The following is a 17,510-nucleotide window of genomic DNA, read 5'->3' as shown; positions in this document are numbered from 1 at the left end:
TAGTATCAGTTTTATGACTACTAATAATTAATACATTATGACTCCAATAAAACTATCTTTGTGTTATAATTAGGTGAATGAATCATGCAAAGGTAAAATATCATACCTGTGATTTTTGTAAAATGTACCAGGTTGCCTAATTCTAACTAATTTTTCTCTTGACTTTTCTGCATATTTTAAAAGAACTAACTTAGGCTAAATATATAATCCATAACTTTAATCAAGCTAATTAACATCTCTGCTCTGTCAAATTTGGATGACATCAGTACCCACCTATTGTAGTTATTATGAGAAAAAAATGAGTAGTAATATGTACAAAGGTCCAACAACATTGCCCATTGCAGGTAGTTAGTAAATATTTGTTACACATATCCTCTTCTTTGGTTTATCATTCACCCAATATTAGTTTTTGCAATGGGTTTCAAAGAATGAACAAAACCAACGTTTTACACTTCTAATTTGAAGTATGTGAAAATTCAAATGCAAAATAAAAGGACTGTGACTCAGAATCAAAACTCTGGCATCTAATTCCAGATGAAAATACTAGCTGCTTTTTTTTTTTTTTTTTTTTGTGGGACCCTCGCCGGCGGCCGGGGATCAAACCGGCGCTGCAGAGACTGCAGGCAGCCTCGCAACCCAGCGCTCAACCACTGCGCCACCAGGGGAGGCCCAATACTAGCTGCTTTATGACCTTAGCCAAATTGCTTAACACCAGTGCCTTTAGTTATGATTATAGTTACAAAACACTCTCATTATTATGTACTATGTTAAGTAGAATAACTGAAATAATGGGTATTAAGAGTTTTACTCACATCTTATGTCAGTTTACATTGCTTCACTATTATTTTCTTTGATTTAATGCTTTGATCCATCTATACTTTTTTCAGTTTTTACTTACTAATTTTAATGTGAGATATTTTCCTTGTGTTTATGGATCGGTTTATGTATTTTGCGATGGAGGCTGTATGATGTGATAAGAGTGCAGCCGTTCCTCTTTCCTTTCTAATGCAGTCCTCAGGCTTTGTGGTCAGTGCAACAGCTTCACCTTTGGGTACTAGGATTTTTACAATGGTATCGTGTCTATGGAGAGTTGCTAATTGGTCTTCTTGTGAGGGTAACTGAACTTGGGAATAAACTATGCTTCCATTTTGATGATGTCATTTCCATAAAATGTTCCATATAATTATTTTTCTATGTACTTTTCTATGAGAGGCACCTAGTAGACACTACTGATTCATAAAAGTAAGCCTTTAACTTCCTGAAGTCATCTTTATCTTTTACAAGTGATTGGAAAAAAAAAAAAAAACTTTTTCTTGACAGTTCCTATTATGTCTATAGATGCAGTCTTTAAAATACTACAAATTCAAAATTAGGCCACTAAGGAATTTGAAATTTGCTTACATGATCAAAAATTTGTTGTGGTGAGGAGGGGATTAAATGTAAGTTGTTAAAATAATTTTACTAGCTATTTGAAAACTTCTACTATGTATCAATCACATCTTCAAATAACCAATATTAAAAAAAGAAGAATATATGTTATTCTAATCATGAAACTATGTTGAAATTAAGAAGAAACTGCACACCAAATTCTGGATCCTTTCTGCTCTGGACACCTGATAACTTCTGAATTTCATTTTCTCTATTCTCTCATCTACTCTTTGTGGAGTATTTTCTATAGAAATTAAAGATAATTATCTTTACAAAATTAAACATGATATTACATAAAGAAAAAGATTGCAGATGAAAATAGGGAGAGAGAAATGTGCAAAAGAAGAGGTGATGGAAGATAGAAATTTGCCTGAAGAAACAAAGGAACCTTACATTCTAATTTATACATTTCTCTGATCAAACTAATAGTCTTTCAGTGAACTGAATGATTAGTATAATTTATCTTGCCTTTAGCACACATAGTGATGCTGTTTCTTGTAACATATTTATCACCAAAAGAACACAATTGGTATCAGTGAGAACGCTTTTGCTTAAAAGTAACATCCCAAATCAGCTGACTTAAACATTACACAGAATCAATTTTCTTATGAAGCAGAAAATCCTGAGATGGTGCTGCTTTGATCCTTGGCCATAATTCCTTTCTGCCTCAATCAGTTAGGTTTATCCTTAACACCCCCACCCCACCACGGCTGCAAGATGCTGGCATTAGTTTCTGGCATCTAAAGAAGTTACCATAATAGCCAGTGAAAGAAGTAAAATTTTTTCTCTTTAAACAGCAAGAAATCCTTTCCCTGAAATACCTAGCCTACTTCTTTGATGTCTGGTTGGGAAGAACTGGATCAAAAAACCTATCCCCAATCCATTTGCAAGCAAAATAAATGTGATCTTTCTGATTAGAAGTTGACTAATAAGGTTCTCAGCTTGAGTAATGCAGAGGATGGGAGAACACACAGATCTTTTGATGGGCCAGAAGAAAGGTTGAATATCTGTTAAGTAGTTTCCTATAATCTGGACTGGTGCTTCTCAACCTTCAATTTTAGACTTGTCCATGTTCTTAAAATGTAGATTTAGATGTAGAAGATCTAAAGAATAGCCTGAGATTCTGCATTACTAACAAGCTTTTTCTAGCTGTGTGATCTTTGCCATGTTAGTTAAAGTCTCTATGTCTCAGATAAAAGAAAAAAGGAAGACAACAAGGAAGAGAGGGAGGGAGAGACAAAGGAAGGAATGGAGGGAAGGGAGTGAGGGAGGAATCCCGACCTAAAAAAGCGCATCTCTGAAGCAGTGGGGTTTCTGCTCACTTTTCTAATTTGTCAAGGTCATTCTATAGTGACAAGTGAGAGAACTGGGCAGAAATAATCAGAATGGTGTCTAATAAGTACACTTGGGAAGAAAAAAAACAAATAAACTGTATCAATAAAAGGCTGGGAATGGTGACAAATGTATATGTATGACAGAATTAAAGGCCTCAGGGTCCCAGTGATAGCAAGCTCTACTGAAATACTGCAGTGATGTTATATTTATAAAACTTATCCTGCCTTTGGGATGCCTAACAATGCACATATTATGTTCTGGGCTACAGAGTTCTGAAGGATAAAGATATTAGCCCCTGCACTGTGCCCAGAAGGGAGCTGTAGCAGGTTTAGGCACAGGTCATAAGAAAAGAGTGAAGAAAAAGAAACTTTGATTCTAAATGATCAAAAGTCATACCTTGCCCAACTTCAGGACAGGGTATCTCCTTACTTGAGGTGTGAATAAATGGCTCTTTGCAATTTTGACCGGTCAGACTGAAAAAGTAAACAGGTTTAAATAGCAGAATCACGGTGTTAAAAGACGTTGGCAGAAATCCTGTGTCTGGATTCCTTTCAGTTTCTGTTTTGTTTTTGAGTAGCCCCATGTTTTTGGACACTTTGCTTAACTTCTCCAAGACTCAAATTCCTTATCTATAAAACGCGGAAAACGCCTTTTAGAGCTTACTAAACATTAGAGACAAAAAGTAAATATGTTTGCTCAGAATAAGGGCTGAATAAATATGAGATGATATCATAATGATTAAGGATAAACTATTTAAATTAGAAAGAGATTCCTATGTTGCCATCCAGCAGGTGTCCTTTAAGTTCTACAGAAACGACAGTTTAATGGTCAATGCACACCTGATCTGTGCATCATGTGGAGTTCATTTTCTCACCTACTGCCCCCTCCCCAACTCATACTATTAGTGATATGAAGTGTTTCATTAACTTTTGGGAGAAGGAGTGGTGTTCTGATCATTCTCTTTACCCCTGGCCTCTCCTACCCAATTAGCTCTTTCTTCTTCATATTGCTTCTGAAGAAATGAAGGCGGTTTGGCTTCTTTCACAATGGAATTGTGACATTTAGCACAACCTATACCATGACCTTAATCAGACATGAAATTCAGCCAAGTTAAACAGTAATGATTATTCTGAAACACTTTTGCTGCAAGAGTGCTTACCTTGGACCTTACTGTGTGTGTGTCTCAGTGTTTTTTCTTTTTTTTTTTTATAAATGTAAAATGGTTTCACAGCATGACCCACTTTTTTCTTGAATTCTGGATATATGGCATTTCTGTGCTCGAAGTGCACTAATAAAACCCAGAAGCACCTAAGCTTAGATTGGAGTCAGTTTCCTTTTATGATAATGAAGGATGCTTAAGTTTTTATCTAAAAGCAGGAATAAGTAGTTAGTGGAAGTTTTCTTCCTCAAAGGAAAGAGCTTTGAGAGACTTTAATATATTTTCTTCTGGGCTGTTCTGTGCTGTTAATGGCTTACATATGGGTCTTCCTGCAGAGTGTAGAAAACCACTAAATGGTCCTTGGAGACAAACATGAACAGAAAGGTCATGGCATTTTGAACCCTTTTTGCTACCTTCCTTGCAATTTAACCAGATGACCTTTGGAGAGGCATCTCCTAGAACATCTGGGATTCACAGGAAAGCCAGGTTGCTGAGCCTGGCTATCCCTTCAGGTGCCTTGACTGCTAAAATGGACTCTCAGATATCCCCAGGTTGGGAACCTAGGGCTTTACCCTGATTTCAAAGAATAGAATTTCAGTACCAAAGTACAATTTATTGAAAATGATTCCAGAAAATTTAATAATGCAAACTAGTCTCTAAGAATACAGAACAGATTTTTTAAAATTCCAGAATTTGAAAAATCTAGTAATCAGAAACATTAAAATACAGTATACATAGCATAATAATATTTCTACAGGGATTATTTATTGAATTCCTGAGAGCATTCTTATATTGGGGTAGTTTAGAAATAGTTCTACCATAAGCAAAATTAATGATAATGATGAAGATGTTAATAAGTACAATAGCATTTATTAAGCATGTAGTATGTGTAAAACTTGGTGCTAAGAGCCTTACAGGCATTATCTCATTTTATCTCATTTAATTGAGTGCAAAACTTCTCAAAATTTCTAGGCTAAGGTTTAACATTCATACAATAAAATTTTCATGATACTTAAATCAAAGATCCAGGCACAATTTTGCAGCCGAGAGGGCAAGACCTTGCATTTCTTCTTTTTATGGCACCACACAGTGGCTAGCATAGAAGAGACTCCACAGGGTTCATTGAGTGAAGGAGACAAGGTTGGCAAGATTCAAAGTCTAGAAACTAATGTAGTTGGATAAAATATTTGTATTATTACATCATTAAAAATAATTACTACTTTATTTTTAAATTGTTTGTAATGAAGATTACAATCAAAAAGTGATAAAAGTTTATTTCCCCAAACAAAGCTATTTTACAGAAATGTAAAAAGATGCTTGGATAAGAATATTTATTGCAAGCACTGGTTGCAATAGTAAACATAAAACAGATCCATTTAAATGTGTATTTTGAGAAAGATAAGAGAAAAGGAAGCCAAGGTGGGAGCCTTTATTTTCCAGACTACATAATTTAAAAATTAAGAGTTAGGGTAATAGATAGAGTCACACAATACATAGCATATATTCATTCTACGGACACTGAAGTTAAGTATTGGGAATTTGTATACTTTTTATTTTTTTTTCCTTCTTTGTTTTTCAAATCACAAATGCTTTTAGAAAAAAAAAATAATAGTTTTATTTTTATCACAGAAACCAGAGGATCAGAATTGCTTGGATGGAATATGGGTTGATGTGTCTTCAATGGAGGCATCTGACACACTAGCACTTACCAGCTGGCCTACTTTCACAAAGAATTTTATCAGTAGGATATTTAGCACAACTAATTTCATTGGTCTTTATTAAGTACAAAATTCAGTTAGGTTAAATAGCAATGTCATTCCAAAACACTCTAATTATAAGAGCACTTATCCTGCACCATGTTTTTACATATGCCCTAGTTTTTGTGATTATTTCCTAAAAGTTAAATTGTTGTCCAGGATATCCTGTTTCCTTCTCATATTCTGTTTACAATATATTCTGTGCACTTGACATGCATTTAGAAACTAGACAATAGCTATACTGAAATAGGGTGTGTTTCCTTCCCTAATAGTGAAAGGAGTTTGTTTCCATTCATGGATGGCTGGGAGTTCAGGGTGCTTTATTGTTCAGAGATAGGTCTGACACCCCAGGTTAAATACAAGTTACCTGTGTCAAGCATACTTTGTGACATAAAATTCACTCTTCCCTTTGGGATCTTCTCCATATGAACCCAAACCAGAGCAGGAATCTCTCCAAACTACCTTGCAAGTTTATGCTTGCTTTTCACGTATACCTTATTCCCCTGTAAGGAATGATGAGTTTGCTTGTTTGTTTCTCTCAAAAGACAGCCTCTAGCACCATTAAACTAGTTGAATTTTTGACTTGGAGTTTTTAATTTTAGTAAACTTGATGCCCACTTGACTACTATGTGTTTATTGGTTGCATAGCAGGACTTGCTAGCTGCAAAGGGCATCCAGTATTTTCAATCAGAGGTATTCTCTCAAATGTAAATCAGTTTTTTTTTTAAAGATGTATTTATTTATTTATACAAGAACCGGGGTACAGGCCAGATGCATGGGAAGGTGAGAGGATTCACCAGAGACAAAGCAGGGAGCAGAACAGGCAGACTGACCAAAATACACTGCTGAGGGGAGCAGCGGGTGTGACAGGAGAGGTCTGCTGCGCCATGTGGGACCCTCACCAGCTGGCCGGGATCGAATCAGCACTGCAAAGGCTGCAGACTCTTCACAGCACTGTGCTCAACCACCTGCGCCACCAGAGGAGGCCCTTAAATGTAAATCAGTTTTAAAACCAGCCTCTCCCATACTTAAAATCTTCAAAGGGTTCCCCACTGGGTTTAGGATGAAAACCATGGCTACAAGATAAATATTTGTAACTCAGATTTTCTCAACACTGATTCTATAGCAGAATCATCTGGGAAGTTGTCGGTTTTATGTTTTTGTTTGTTCTATAAAAATGACAACATCATGGTCATATCCTATTCCAATTAAATCAGAATTTCTAAAGGATAGGTCTAGGCATAGTTTTCTTTTATAAGTTCCCCATGGGATCTTAATGTGCAGCCTGTGGCTTTCTACTGTACCTTTATTATTTAAGCCTCCTTGGCTATTTCAATTCTTGGAGTAGCTCATACTTCTGATCTCCAGTTTTTGTCCAAAAAACTCAGATTAAGTCTCATGTCACCCCATCTCGACCCCATCATCCTATTTGCATCTTCATCTGTTAATGCCAATGTCTCTTCCTCAAGTAAATCTTAAACATTCCCACCATCTCCCAGAATAGGTCAGAGTCCCTGCTTAAAATTCATCATCCACAATTTTATCTTTTGTTTGAATTATCAGTTTTTAATGAAGTGTTTTTATTTCTGGAATTACTTGATTAGTGATCATCTCTTTCAGAAGATAATGAATTCAAAGTCTGCTTTTATCATTTTATCTCAGCACATAAGAGAGCATCTATCACATAGCAGACTTTCAATACAGAATGACTGACTCACTGTTTGAATGAATAAATGAATGAATGAATGAATGAAACCCACTCATTCCTCCTTGAATCACAGTTTCAGAGAAATGTAAGGAGAAGTTATCTGGGTGTTTTCTATCAGAGGAAAAGCATTAACTGACCCATTGCTAACATTATATGAGTTGAATATGAGTAGAGAAATAGAAGTAATATGAAAAACAGAGAATAACCAACATTATCTTATCTAGAAAAGAGACTAACACCAAAATCAGTTAGCAGAAGGAAAGGATGTGAAACATCTAAAGATGTGAAGGACAACACAGTGCAGTTGGTCAAACAGCTACTGGAATCTAATTATACTGGGTTCAAAACACAGCTTCAGTCAGGCCAGATTCTTCCATCAAAAAAAAAAAAAAGAGAGACTTGAATTTGCAACTGGGCTTTTACCCTAATATAAATAAATTCTGTTGACTATGTTAGAATTTTTATCTGTTTCCAGACAAAGATAATGGCAAGGACACTTTCTTACTTCCCCTGTCCACCTTAACTTTTCAGATGATAAACTCCTTTTCCTGTGTCTCTTTCTTCTTACTGAAATGAGGCAAGTCTGCTTCAAGTCCTCAGAACTGTCTTAGCTCACTTCACAGTTAATAGAAGGGTAAAGACCAAGTAGTCATCATTATAATAAAAGCTACTGTTTATTTAATGCTTTATGTGCTAACCAACCACAGTGATAAGTACTTGGCATACATTATCTTCAATCCTTATAACTTAGCCAGGTACATATTAGTATTTTCACTTCAAAAATAAAGAAACCAAAGCTCAGAGTAATTCATAAATTGTCCACTATTGTAGCTATTACAACAGTGGGGGAGGCAGAACTGGAACATACTTTTTTGTCAGAGGACTCTAAGGCCTGAATTTTCACAGCAGCTATGACACACTGTTTCTGCAATATACAACACCTGATTCTCAGAGCTGACAATAGTCTGTGGATATCCTCAGTAGCAGAGGAAAAAACAATCACTTAGCTACTCACACTGGCCCTTCCCTGACGAGGCCTTCAGGAGTACTGCTTTTTCATCAACCTGAAATTTTTGATGCCTAGTTAGCAATTGTTTTAAAAAAGACAATGTCTCACCTTCTTTGTTGGCTTCTCATTTTCTTTTCAAGACACTCTGAAGAGGTGTTAGCTTGGTAGGGAAGTTTAGTTTTTCAAATATCTTGGAATAGATTTCCTTTAACAGATTTCAAGGTCAAGCGAACAGCATAAATTAATGTATAACTTCCCAGCAGAAGTGCCATGACAAACCCAGGCTAACAAGGAGCTAGAATAGAGGGAGTAAAAGGAAAGCAGCACTGGCTTGGACGATTGGTTGGCAACTGAAAACAGTATTCCATATAAAATGTACTTTATTTGTAAGTACATTTTACAAATTAACTTACTCTTCAAATTGGAAAAGATAATTGACTGGAAGATAATTGAACACTATTGTCTGGAAATGATTGATTCCACTTTCCAAGTTGCAAACTGCATCCAGAAATTATTTGTTCATTTTGCCTTCAGGATCTAAAGTTCCCACCATTCACAAAGAAAATATAAAACATATGTAGATACAGTGCTGAAAAGAAACAAAACTGCAGCCTCTTAACAGTGATCCTGGTGTCAGACAAGCTTTTGTCTGTGCTAAATGCTTTGTAAAATGATTATTTTAAATAGCATAAAAGAAATCCTGAGAAACAGTGTATTTTTTTAAAGATTTATTTATTTATGCATACAAGAGCTGGGGTACAGGTCAGAGATGCAGGGAGTCAGAGGATTCACCAGAGACAGAGTGGGGAACAGAACAGGCAGACTGACTGAAGTACACTGTTGAGGGGAGCAGCAAGTGAGTTAGTAGAGGTCTGCTGCGCCATGTGGGTTGCTCCCTGGCCGGCCGGGGATTGAACTTGTGCTGCAGAGGCTGCAGATTGCTTCATAGTGTTGTGCTTAACCCCTTGCACAGCACCACCAGGGAGGTCCAACAGTGCTTTTTTTTTTTTTTTTTTTTTTTTTTTGTGGGACCCTTGCCGGTGGCCGGGGAATGAACCCACACTGCAGAGGCTGCAGGCAGCCTCGCAGACAAGCACTCAACCGCTGCACCACCAGGGGAGGCCCCAACAGGGCATTTTTAATTGACTAACAGCAAGGAGTATTGGTCATATAAATTAAAATAATTTTCCTGTGTGTATCTTTTGAAATACTTCTCAGGGAATAGTCTCTTATAAAATACAATTCAACTATAACTAATAAGTCTAATGTTCTCTTTGATATACACCAGGAATGGGAGAAGAGGACTTTTGGAAATTTTCCATTATTTCTGTCAAAAATCTTTTAATGAGTACAAAGAATTATGAAAAGCTAATGCATTGGGACAGCACTAAAGCTTCAAAATAGGAATTTATTTTGAACAGTTTTATACATCCTTAGACAATTTTCAAATTTCCTCCTTTTAACACACAATTATTTTCCTAATTAACTAATTAGACATTTTAGCAGCCTTAAAGATTACCAAGGTTAAATACATAACTGTTTAATAGTTACTGTTATTGAAAAATTGTGTGAATAATGGCTGAGTTCTCCAAACATGTTTTCCATTTTTCTCTAAAAATATAATTGTGTTATGCAATGTTTTATTATATATATGTTGAAGGTGGGAGGAGTGGGAACAGACCCCAAATTTCTACTTGGAAATCTAGACTTTTTGTAGGTAAAAATGTAGTACTTCTTCATAACTGTATCTTTGTTAGTGAGAACCTATTTATTCAGCGCAGTAGAGTACATGGAGTCTTGGGGGAAAAGGCAGGGATCATACAATTATTTCTGAATGGACTCATTATGCTAGACTATTGCTGGTCTTGGAACTTGGTTGCGCTGTAGATAAATGGCAGAGGTTGAGGCATAAGAAACCTCTCACTCTACAGAGAATTACAGTTCATCTACCTTTCACATTCAGTCATTCATCAAACAATCATTCTTTAAACAAATCTAAACTGAGCCCATACTATATAGCAGAAAAAAGCTAGGCACTTATATGTATTACTCATTTATTCAACATCCTACAAATATTTCTTGAATTCTTACAAAGTTCCAGTGAATTTTTACAGGTTGGTAAGTAGGGTAGATGTGACTTTTGCCCTCATGAAACTTTTCCTTTTTTTTTTTTTTTTTTTGGTGGGGAGGGGGCATTGGGTCATTTAGGATCCAGATTATGCAGGGTTTGAATTTTATATAATTTTGGAGACACTGTTTACCAAAATGAAGGTAAATTTACAAAACAAACTTGTATAAGTGTGAGACCCTGAGACTAGAGATTGTTTAACTTCAAAGGAAATTGTCTCTGGGTGCTACATGCTAATAATTTTCTATTTCTGTAAGAAATTCATCTTTCTATAGTTTCTGCAACAGTGTTTCCCAACCAGTGTGTAACCAAACACTGGTAATTTACTTTTCTGAGAAATTAAAAGCATGCAAATTTTCTTGCATATTTCAATAAATGCAATTACTCCTAAATGAGATCACAGTTTAAGGTGTGATTATCCCACAGGGTAGCTAGTTGGTGCCAAATAAACATTGAATTAATTAATTAATTCAAGGGGTAACTGGAAGCCTTGTGATCAAGACAGGAAGTGGAAAAGTGAAGAAAGAGTTTCAGGGACACCAAATGGAAACAAGAAGTATCATGAAGGCAGTGAATACAAAGTATGAATTGTCTTCCTTAAAAATCTCTCTAGGGTCTGCTTGCCTAAAATGACAAAGTTACATCAATAGTCTAACTAATTAAAATGACAGCTGCCGTGGCAAACCCTAAAGACAGGCAGGTAGCCTTAGAGCATAGGAACAAATCTCCTCTGGGGAAAATTTGCAAAATAGATAATAATCTGCCTAGTGCTTATCCACTCTTGACTATATTCTTATTCCAAAGTATTCCCTTTATAGACAAACAGTATTTATCAGTACTCAGTCATCTTACCTTAAAACATACTTATTTTTCTACTTTTCAGTTAGAAATAATACATGTATCTCAGATGGGCGGCCATGCGGCAATGAGTGGGAGGGAGATGGTGAGCTGAGGGGAGAGCAGTTTGTAGTTAAAGAATGGGAGAACAGAAGGCCAGAAGAAGGTGAAACATGGTCCAAGCCAATGGAATATCTTGCTCAAATACAGGGAGAGGGGCCTTTCTGGTGGCACAAGGGGTTAAGGCACAGCATTGTGATGCTGTCTGCAGCCACTGCAGCACCGAGTTCGATCCCCAAACAGGGAAGTGACCCGTGTGGCATAGCAGACCTCTCCTGACTTGCCTGCTGCTCCCCTCAGCAGTTATTTCAATCTGCCTGTTCTGTTCTCCACTCTGTCTCTGGTGAATCCTCTCACCCCCCCCCCCACACCTCTGGCCTGTACCCCAGTTCTTATATGCATAAATTAATAAATCTTTAAAAAAATACAGGGAGAGAAAGTTTGTTTGAACCACGTTGTCCTGACCACGCTGGCTGTGTATGTATAACCAGTCTGCATGGGAAGAGTCAGGGAGGGTTGAAATACTAAATATCTTTGACAAACCGGGTCCTTCTTTCTTGTCTATTTCCATCAGTACTTAGCTTTTTCATTCCAATTTTACTGATAAAATCCAGATTGTTTCAAACTGTTAATTTCAAAGAATTATGCCTCACTCTTCTTTCCAAAGACTACTGACACTCCACTCTCCTTCTCCATTTAGAAACTTTGCCCAGTCTTCTCTGGACTTAATGGGGCTCTGGCTTATTTTCTTCAACAGAAAATAGCACCGAAGCAGAAATAGGCATCCCATTTAGATAATGATGAGTAGTTCTAAGCAATTGAATAAAAACAGAAGAGGGTAAGGACAAGAGTGATAGAAGAGAGAGTATCTATCTGAAACATATTGTAATATGTTTTTATTATTTTTTAAAGATTTATTTATTTATTTATTTATACAAGCGCTGGGTACAGTCAGAAGTGCTGGAGGGTGAGAGAATTCACCAGAGCCAGAGCAGAGAACAGAACATGCAGACCGACGATGTACATTGCTGAAAGGAACAGCGGGTGCGGCAGGAGAGGTCTGTGCGCTATGTGGGACCCTCGCTGGTGGACAAGGATCAAACCAGCACTGCAGAGGCTGTGGGCAGCTTCATAGCCCAGTGCTCAACCACTGTGACACCAGGGGAGGCCCTGTAATAAGTTTTTAAAAATTCCCTGAGGATTTGGGATTTGGCACTAAGGAATTCCTTGAAAAGATCTATTGGCGATCAGTTGAAGCAAGACTGAAGAATGCAGTTGAGACATGGAAAATTTATGGTTGTGAGAATGGATCGAAGGGGAAGAAAAATGGAAGGAGGAAGAATATATACTAGATAATTAAAGATTTCCAGGAGAGAGAAGGTAGCTTGCCACTGCCCTTCACCATCTGGTTGGTAAGGATTCCATTGTGGACTCTGGCCAATACTTAATTACTGTTCCTTGGCAGGACTCCCATTATATTTTCTTTAATTATGTCATTTTTATATACCTGCGTACAGGCAGACCCCTTGGAATGATCAGTAGTGTATGGCACATGGTTGATATTCAATAAAAGTTCATTGCCTTAAATTGAAAAAATTTGGAAGCAAACTATTAGGTCTGTGACTTATCTAGGTGAAAAGTAGTGCAAGATTGTGAGATTATACTGTCCTCAGAAGCTGACAAATTTTTTTTTTCTTTTTACTTCCTCTTGATAAGATTAACAAACATTAACAAACATTACATTATTATTTTACAACTGAAAATTTAATGTTTTCGTTAGCTTTTGCAACTTCAACTTACAGACTTTTTTATTTATTAATAGATTATTTAAAAAATGCCCATATTTTCCAATTGTGCCACCATCTGGGCAAACAATGTAAATATTTACAAGCGAAGTCTAAAGGTAAAGACAGAGGTTCTGCAGTATTTTGAAACTTGATAGTGTTGCCTTTCAGAATTGCCTGTGGTTTCCCTCCATTATGTTCCCTTTCAAAGTCTTTGAACAAGCATGTAACACACTCAGGGAACATTAGCAGATGCTAAAACATTTTATTACTTGATTTATTAAGCTATTGAGGGCCATTTTTTTTTTTTTTTTTTTTTGAAAAACAGGGAGAGAAATCCAGACACAACAGAAGTTAGAGAAATCAGAAATGAAGCTTTTGGAACAATAGTAACCAGTAATGTTTTCTCTCTTTGTTAACATACCGACCTAATTCAAAACAGACCAATGTCTGTTCAAATGCTTATAGCATATTTTTTTCAGTGAGAAAAGTTCAGAAAAAGTGTGGAACTTTAAAACAAAAAAATAAAGAAAAAGGAGTGCAAGAGTCATTGGTGTATTTATGGTAAATACAAATTTAACCGAGTTTACTGGAACATTCTTGTGATTCGTCCCTCTTTTGCTACTAAGAAGAAATTTATTTTTGCATAAAATTAATGCATTAAAAAATGACTTACACCACAATATCATTTTCTAATTATCTTGATAGCAGAAAACTTAAATCCCAAAAGAGAGCAGTTTATTGTTTAGGTGGAGTAGGATTTGTAAATATGTTGCTGGGCCCAGAAAAGACATTTCCCAAATTTCCTCATTTGAGGGCTAGAAGTTGGCATCCACCCTTCACATAATATATGTTCCTTTTTGAAACACATTTTGAGATGTAAATAGTCCTGGAAAAGTGAAAAGAAGTAAGTCACTCTCGATCAGTGTGAATGTGTTCCTAAATATGTCCCTTTTACAAGTCAACTAAAGAATAATGAGGAAATTAGGGCTGGGCAAACAAAACTGGGAGTGCTTTCAGGGGGATCAGATAGTCATGGCTTACTTAGCATGTCTTCCTTGAAATTGTTTAGCCAACCAGACTGAATCAACTATGTCTACTTCATAGTTTTCCCCAGGTTCTGCCATATTGCTAAAAGAACATTACAATCTGTTAATTCATATAACAATTTTCATTTGTAATATAAGATGTATAACAGGTATTGATAAATGGAATCCAACCTACCTTGAGAATCCTACCAAATTGTGAATCATCACATATGTGATTGAAAAGAGTTCACAGTTTGACTTTTCTTAAAATAGTAAGCTTCATTTTAAACTTATTTTTATTGAAAGAGTCAACATCCATTAATATCAACAAAGCAAAAAGGCATAATCAGAGGAAATAGGAAGACAAGACATCTTGCCAAACATACTGGGCCAAATTTGACCTTGTGATTAAAACTATAGGTTTTAAGATGCTTAATCTTTTTTTGTAAAATACAAATTAGTTGCCTATATAAGTCTTTGCCAATTAAAAAGACATGATGGGCAGTTCAAGCTGCTCACTAATACTAAAGCAATTGTTGATAATTGTTCTGGATTTTCAATGTCTAATTAAAGCTAAGTGGTTAGATTTACATACAATAAACAATAGAAGTGACTTGTATTCCCAGTTCCACAGGCATAATCAACTTCACAATACAATATCATTAAAACTTGCATGCTAATTATAGCTAATTGTTCCATGCAAATAGAAGCCATTTCATTTAGAAGATAGACTTTCTTCCAAAAGCTTAAGTCCTGCTATTCATTTAAAAAACCCAAGATGCTTTAATCAACTTTAAAGAAAAATTGTTCAGGAAAGATTTCAGGTTTTTTCCCAAGTTATTAAAGAAATGTATATTTCTATATTAAAGACATTCAGAACCTCAAAGAGAGCTAACTAGACTTAAACAGTTAATAATTGTACTTGTTGATAAAATGTGAAACTGCCCAATAAGATATACATAAAATAAGAGTTCATTTTTTTAAATTAAACATATAGTATTAGTAACATTATATCCTAGAGTGGCCATTTTGAAATCATTCCCTAATTAATTCTGGAGGATCACATGAACACTGAAATACTGGTCATGTTTGATGTAGATACCAACCTGGCTTTTTCCAAAATCGTTGCTAAATAGAATAAATCCAATGATTGATTATCAACAGCAGTCAAATGAAAAAAAAAAAAAGTCCAAAACATGTGAAACTGTTCAGGGCTTGTTTTACAAAAAGGTAGTCAAAACTTGTTTAACAAAAGATTTGCCTTATGACTCCCTATTTCCCATTTATCTCTCCTCTGCTTGTTTTGTAAAAATCTCTTCCTCATATTGCAAAACCAGCAAAGTCTAGCCATACAAATGATGGAACAGAAATTAATGTCTTTTGTCAGTTGTTTTTCAGAGCATAGACACAGAGTAACATTCACTGAGGTTTAGTTACTTCTTGACTGCCCAAAATGAAAATTGCTGCTAAAACTAGAGCCCTAACACTTAGCTCATAGGCAAGCAGAGAGTATTTCAAAGCAAGGAGTCTGTCACAGCCACAATAGCTCCAACCTGCAGTTCAATCCATAGCAAGGAGTCTGTCAACAAAGAAATTCCTGGGACCAGCTACATGGCTGTCCATATAGGAACACATGAAAAATTAACCCATCAGACTCTCCCAACTTGTATTTTTTTCTATACCATTCTGTGTTTCCCAATTTCTAGAAATAGTACCCATCTCTTGCCACTGGGATATTGATTTGAGTCTGTTTCCAGTCTGTTTGCTGCTCAACTTTACAATACACTTTTCCTTTATTCAAAAGCCAAGTAGTATAGCATTAGGCAGCAGCCTGTGTTAGACAAAATAATCTTTGTTTAAATGGATGTGAAAGCACATCTCACATATTTTATTTAGTAGAGGAGCAAACCACCCCAAAATATGCCTCTTTTGCATATTAATTTTTGACTATATATTTAAAAAGTAGACATAAAGATCAGAAACCCTAGTAGAAGTAATATTTTTAAAAGAAACATTTATAAGGAAAATCTCCATTTGTAAGGGTGTCTCCATCTCGGTACTAGGAAGTAGAAGATGACCAAATCTCTAGAAACTCTTATTAATAATAAGACATTGACTTAAATCTACATACCACCAATAACATATGTACTGTCTCTTTCTTTCTTTTTTTCAAAGATTTATTTATTTATACAAGAACTGGGATACAGGTCAGAGGCGTGGAATGGTGAGAGAATCCACCAGAGACAGAGTGGGGAGCTGAACAGGCAGATGGACCAAAGACACTGCTGAAGGGAGCAGCAGGTGAAGGGAGCAGCGTGTGGGTTTCTCCCAGGATGGCCGGGAATCGAACCCACATTGTAGAGGCTGCCAACAGCTTCATAGAGTGATGTTCAACCCACTCGCCAGCAGGGAGGTCCTGTACTGTCTCTCTCTTAATAAGATCTTATGACCAGCCTTCCCCTTCCACCCAATATCCTTGTCTTTAGGTGAAAATGCCATTTAAGAAGGTGGGTTGGCCATTTTCACTGGTTACTTATATTTCCTTGATCTCTCCTATATATACAAGAAGTATACATATATCAAATTTTTATTTTCCTGTTAATATATCTTTTATTACAGGGTTTATCAGTCAACAATGGAGAAGAGTAAAGGGGAAATTGCTTTTTGTCCCCTAGAGTTTTTAGAATTCTTCTTTTTAGAGTAATGCCTTAACTTGGGCCTATAAGTTTCTAATCATGGAAGCTCATACAATAAACCATTTGTTGTATCATCATATTTTACAGCTTCCTTGACAGCAATATTAAAAAGATTGACTAACCCCATAGCCTATTGTCCATTACATTCTGGGAACACTGAGCTAGTAGAATAGATTTAAAATTAATAAACATTTCTGGATATGACTTGTTTTCTTAAAAAAAATCATGTCGGGCCTCTCTGCTGGCACAAGGCAGTGTGAAGCTATCCACAGCCTCTGCAGCATGAGTTCAATGGCCTGCAGGCCAGGGAGCAAACTACACGGCACAACAGACCTCTCCTGCCTTGCCTGCTGCTCCCCTCAGCAGTGTATTTCAGTAGATCTGCCAGTTCTGCTTCCCATTCTGTCTCTGGTGAATCCTCTCACCTCCCACACCTCTGGCCTGTACCCCAGTTCTTGTATGCATAGAATAAATAAATCTTTAAAAAAATCATGTCAGAGAAAACTATGAAGCTACATAAATATATAAAGATGGAGGATGGGAGTCAGCACAATATCATATGGAGGAAAAGTCCTACACAA

The 17,510-nt window shown here is 36.3% G+C and overlaps 1 protein-coding gene across 4 annotated transcripts in view; it reads right to left on the bottom strand.

Moving 5' to 3' along the window:
* MACROD2 (mono-ADP ribosylhydrolase 2) overlaps window positions 1-17,510 on the bottom strand; it is a gene marked incomplete at both ends in the record, with an annotated part of 1,814,301 nt that overhangs the window by 706,884 nt on the left and 1,089,907 nt on the right. The window lies entirely within an intron of this gene.

This window comes from Talpa europaea, assembly GCF_964194135.1.
Source record: "Talpa europaea genome assembly, chromosome: 11".
Lineage (NCBI taxonomy): Eukaryota > Metazoa > Chordata > Mammalia > Eulipotyphla > Talpidae > Talpa > Talpa europaea.
The sequence above is the reverse complement of the archived record's forward strand: the minus strand, read 5'-3'. Positions and strand labels throughout refer to the sequence as shown.